Source organism: Polyodon spathula, chromosome 17 (assembly GCF_017654505.1).
Source record: "Polyodon spathula isolate WHYD16114869_AA chromosome 17, ASM1765450v1, whole genome shotgun sequence".
In the NCBI taxonomy this organism is placed as follows: Eukaryota; Metazoa; Chordata; class Actinopteri; order Acipenseriformes; family Polyodontidae; genus Polyodon; species Polyodon spathula.
Genome location: NC_054550.1, coordinates 8081244 through 8087243, shown reverse-complemented (window position 1 = coordinate 8087243; position 6000 = coordinate 8081244).

The following is a 6000-nucleotide window of genomic DNA, read 5'->3' as shown; positions in this document are numbered from 1 at the left end:
CGATTGATAAGTAACACGATCTCCCGTTACTATCTCTCATAACTGTAGGTTTTAGTTATTCGTTTATTTTGTTTATTGCATCCGCTGGAAATAATAACTAACAATTATATATATATATATATATATATATATATATATATATATATATATATATATATATATATATATATATATATATGTGTGTGTGTGTGTGTGTGTGTGTGTGTGTGTATATAGCTAGCTCAAAGAGCCGATTTAATCAAAACAGCATTAGGTTTCAGAACATTGCATTTAAATTACAATAATATAGGCTGTAATATAAAAAATTTATAGAAACACACATCTTAAGAGTCAGTGAGTTAAAACCAGAATTTTGCTGAATTATAGGAATTAATCTAATTGTTGTAGCCTAGCCCACAGCAAATCCATAAAATAATAAATACAAAAATGAAGAAGACAAATAACTACAAATTAGCAAATGTTATTATCATTTCATGTCTATAAAACATTTCTTAATGCTTTCAAACTGAGAGAACCTAATGCTGAATACTTTTACGATATCATGTGTATCATGATTTTCTCTGCTTCCTATATTATTATTATTATTATTTATTATTATTATTATTATTATTATTCAAACATACATAATACTGAGACTAATACACAACCCCCTGAAATCTGTTTTATGCATCAAATAATGTATATCAAGAAAGAGGCTATCAAAAGTCAATTTTATAAATATCACACTGTATTTTTAACTCAGGAATTAAAGCAGTGCCATGGCCTTTATATATAACCAGTGTCCCCCCATTTTATTCTGCAGAATACCTGATGATTCTTTTGCATGTATTTTGTGCTTCAGTTTAGAATATGCAGATTTTTCAAGGTTGTTGCAATTACTACCTGGTGCCAAATCGCTTCTTGCCCTGTAGTTCAGTTTCTCTGTAGCTGCAGTTTCTCTGTCTTATGCCCATACTTACCAAGCAATCTTCAGGGGCAAAGCGATCATATACTAACATAGCACAGACTTCATTTGGATCCAAAAAGTACATTTTACATTATAGAATATTAATAATATATAATAATAATAATAATAATAATAATAATAATAATAATAATAATAATAATAATAACAATTTTATAAAGTCCAATTAATGAAAAGTCATCACAAAGTGCTGTACATAAGAACACAAAATAAACAATAAGAAAAAGATCAAAACATTAAATATAAAAAAAAAGCCAGTTTAAACAAATACGTTTTAAAGTGAGATTTAAAAACACCCAAGGATTCAGAGTTCCTCATTTCTTTAGGAAGGATATTCCACAACCTAGGGGCATAGGAACAGAAGGCCCGATTACCCACAGTTTGGAATCTGGTCGTGGGGACACATGAGAGTCCAAATTCAGTGGACTCCAAATCTTAGTTATAATACTTTTTTGCATCTTACATTTGAGTTTGCGTTACATCCATTTTGTGTTCTTGTTTGAATATTTTCCTCACAAAGACAAATTCAAACTAGCCCGAAACAACTCAAGACTATTCATGTTCGTGTCCCATGCAATTTGTTGATAGCTTTTACAACCTAACAAAGGAAAATGTCAGCTCTATCAGCGCCTCCTCTTTGTAAAATGTTATTATGATAAATACAAATGGAAGACAATGCCCTCTTTTATTTCTGTTTTGCTTGAATGTATTATTTTATTTGTAAAAACCTCAAAAGTAACCTGTCTATTTGACTAACAGATGACTGACATAGTGACAAGCAGGGTTCAAGGAGGATCAGATATTTTGTGTCCCCACAGCCGGTAAACTAGAATGTAATGCATAGTTTCTGAGAAAAATAGAGCCCTCTTGATCTTGAAATTTTGAGTGCCATGCAGTAATATTGTTGTGAACAGAAGCAAATAAACTATATTTTAGTGTAAAACCGAACACAGGTTCACCTGAAAAAACAAATAAAATAATAGCTCCCATTTGCTTTAGTTACTGTGAAATTAATGCTGTATAAGTGTTAAGTTACCACCCATTCTTGGTGACTTCAAGCTTTCAGCCTTTTTTTTATTGCAGTATGTCATGTTATACCCAGCAAAAGCAGACATACAAAATAATTTCCTATCAACCCACTACCTTTATTTGCTGGCGATAACAGCTCTTTGATTACCACTTAGATGAGCGATTACAATGTATTTGGTATTTGGTATATTTGGTTTCATGACAAAACAGCAATTTAGCATTGCTTTGCACATGCAAGACTTCTACCTAATAAAAACAGACACCACATGCCCTCTAATTAATAGGAAGGCTGTTGCTAGCACTATACCTGCATTGGTTGATTGGCTTGGTTTATTAAAAGGACTAATGGAGCATTTGAAACCCCTGCTATTTCCCCCTCACGCACAGGAGAGTAAATCAAAGTATTTAAACATGAACCATCTCATAATTGTACAGCTTTAAAGGTAACTTCAGACTACATTTTATTATTTTCTTAGTTATTTTATGTTTCTGTCCTCCCAATAGTACTCAGAGAAATGAAAGAAGTCATTTACAAGCCGCTAACCAAGATCATGAAACAATCTCTTGACACAGCAGTTGTACTGACAGACTGGAGAATTTCAAAAATAATACCGATCCACAAAAAGGAAGACAAAACCGAATCAGTTAACTACAGACCAATTAGCCTGACCTCTGTTGTTAAATGGTAGAGGAAAGGGGTTGGAATGTGTGAATTTGTATGCATCATTGTTGTATTGTCACTTTCATTTTTAATTTATGCACTGTGTAACTTATTTTGTATTGTTTTCCACATAATATGTTTATTAAGCACTAGACATGTTTCTTTCTTTTTTGTGCCCTATCTACCACTAACAAGACTTTTCTCAGCAAATGCAAACTATGCATGCAGATAATTAATTCCCTCATTAAGGTGAGCTGCAGCACCTGCAGCATTGTGAATTACCTGTGTTTTCAGGACATAAAAGCAATGACTTTTCAGCAAGAGGGAGATGTGGTGAAGGAGCATGAGACAGTGAGGGATTTGATTAAAAAAAAGTGAACAAAGCAGCTGTGGTTAAAAGAAAGACAATATTAGTCCCAGTGCAAGAGTGCTGGGCAGTGCAAAGGATTGCATTTCACAGCTGGAGCTGATGCTGGAGGAGGACCTGTGTACCATTAATGGTGCCAATGTGGAGGAGGAACAGAGAGACAAGACTGCAGTGGCGAGAGGAGATGCATGCCTTTTATGGGAGATAAGGGGATCATTCTGATTTCCCCCTTGTTAGCTGTGGAAAATTTTTTTTGGGGGGGGGGATTTGAATTTCGCTGCAGTCAAGCAGAGTTACTGCCCTTCCCCCTTTACATTTTGTGTTGTAATACTGCTTTGTACTGTGCCTTCCTGCCATTGATCCGGATTGCCCCTACTGGCGAAGCATTTGGTTCCTGAGAACTTTATTTTTAAGCTTTCTTTCTACAATCTAGACAATGTGGGGAAGCTATAAAAAAGGCCAACAAAATGCTTGGATGTATAGTGAAAAGTGTTGAATTTAAATCAAGGGAAGTAATGTTAAAGCTTTACAAAGCATTAGTAATACCTCATCTAGAATATTGTGTTCAGTTATGGTCACATCGCTGCAAAAAGGATAGTGTTGTTCTAGCAAGACAGCAAAGAGGAGCGACCACAATTATTCCAGGTTTGACATGTCATATGCAAACAGGCTAAAAGAATTGAATCTATTCAGTCTTGAACAAAGAAGACTACAAGGCGATCTGATTCAAGCATTCTTTTGTGACCTAAAAAAAGAAACAAGGACCAGGGGTCACAAATGGAGATTAGAAAAAGGGGCATTCAAATCAGAAAATAGGAGGCACTTTTTTACACAGAATTGTGGTAGTCTGGAACCAACTCTCAGTAATGTTGTTGAAGCTGACGCCCTGGGATCCTTCAAGAAGCTGCTTGATGAGATTCTGGGATCAATAAGCTACTAACAACCAAACAAGCCGAATGGCCTCTCATTTGTAAACTTTCTTATGTTCTAAATTATTTTTTAAATTAGGCACTTTGGAACCTCTTAGAATTAATATTCTATTATGAAGTCTTCATGTCATCTTCCTCAGGTATTTTTTTGTAACCACAGCTTGTTTACGCACTGCTTTTTTTCTCCAGCTGAAGAAGGACTTTTAGTCTGAAATGACCTGATATAATTGATTTTCTTTATCAATCATTCAAATTTTTGTTTACCTACATTCTTTTTCTTTTTGATTTTAATCCTTTTGGTGCACAGCAGTTCTCCTTTTTCAAACACACACACACGTGTGTGTGTGTGTGTGTATATATAGATAGATAGATATATTGCAATGGCAATAAGAAGCACTCAAAATGGTTATAAATATCATAAAATGGTAATGTGATAGTCACACACTGAGTTACTCTTTAACCTAGTAGTACTTGCTTTTTTCTTGTGCCAATTTGTGGTTAGTGAGATGAGTAAATTACAGAGCAAGCGGACCACCCCACTATAATAATACTACAAGGATTTAGAGCTGTCGTCCAAATCGCCATTCAATCCAAGTTTAAATGATTTGTTGTTTAATCACTTTTTCATGTGCCTTTCATTTTGTTTTTGACATTTTTGGGGCATGTGAGAATTGCACTGTGATATATAGGCTACAATGTATGGCTGACATTTTCAACATTTCTGGCTGCATTTGAAACTTCAGTATGAATATTACTTTGCAGATGTCAGATTTGTATTGCCTGTAAAAAAAAAAAAAAAAAAAAAAAAAAAAAAAAAAATATAGAACAAAAACACTGAGAAATGAAGAAATACTTTTCCTTGCCTGAGCTTTTGCAGGTAGCCAAATAAAGTACCATTGTACCATCCAAAAATGCTTGTAACCTATTGTTCGCTATAGTATACTGCAGTACACACTACATATATCAGAAAACTGGTGTTTCTGGATTGTACTGCATTCTTTTATATGGTTGGCAGCTGGTGTATGCTTGTTTAGGACACAGAGTTGCAATTTAAACAACCTATAGGGAATTTAAACAAACAGGAAGGCCAATAAGGTCTGGTTTCTGTTGAAGTAAAAGAGTAAACTATGGTATAAAATAGTAAAAGAAAGTAGCCACAATATAATAGTTTAGTATAAATAAAACATGAATGTGGGACACTGCACTTTTAAGTGACTTCAATAAAAGCTAGACTCACTAACACAATACACTCATTTACAAACTATGTGTTGATGCATGAAGTCAGATATTTACATCTATTTTAGTCTGAATCAAAGGAAATATTTGCACTGGGGAAGAGAAACCACGGGCAACTATATTAGAAATCAGCAATGCCATACTTCCTACAGTGCCGTCTCTCCTCCAATAGAAAGATTGCCCTGCTTTACAATTCTTCCATTTTCTTTACTGCAGTTACCTCTGCTTTACCATGCTTTCACTTTACTACACTTTTCCTTGTTGCAGATGTAGAAACCTTCCCTTGTTGATTATCGTTGGTATTTCTCTGCAAGAAAGAAAATAAATGACAATTTGCTCTGTATGACATTAATTCCTGTTACTGTTCTCTGAGCTTGGCAGTATCGCTACAGACGTACAAGCTGAAGCTAATATAATCCTATGGGCAGTGTGTATCTAGCAGATCCTTTTGTGCATGATTGCTTGGTATTTCAGTTTGTATATTTTGCACATTTGTTTATTTATTGGACCTACTGTACAGTTTAGGGGGTTCATTTGTTAAAAAAAAAAAAAGTACCAGATCTTGTAATTAGAAAGAGGGATCACATTTTTTCTCTATAAACCTAATGTACTGAACTTGATTTACAGTATCTCCCATATATGTTTTAAGTGCCCCTCAGCTTGTGGATCAGGGTTTCGTGCCTTATTGGTGTTGGTGTTGGTAGTTCCATGCCAACCTTTGCCTATCCATATTTTAACATAATCTTCAGGTTTGAACAGTGTGAGTGGTGGGCTGAGTAATCTGATGAACAGGAGCAACGACAATATTGTTGAT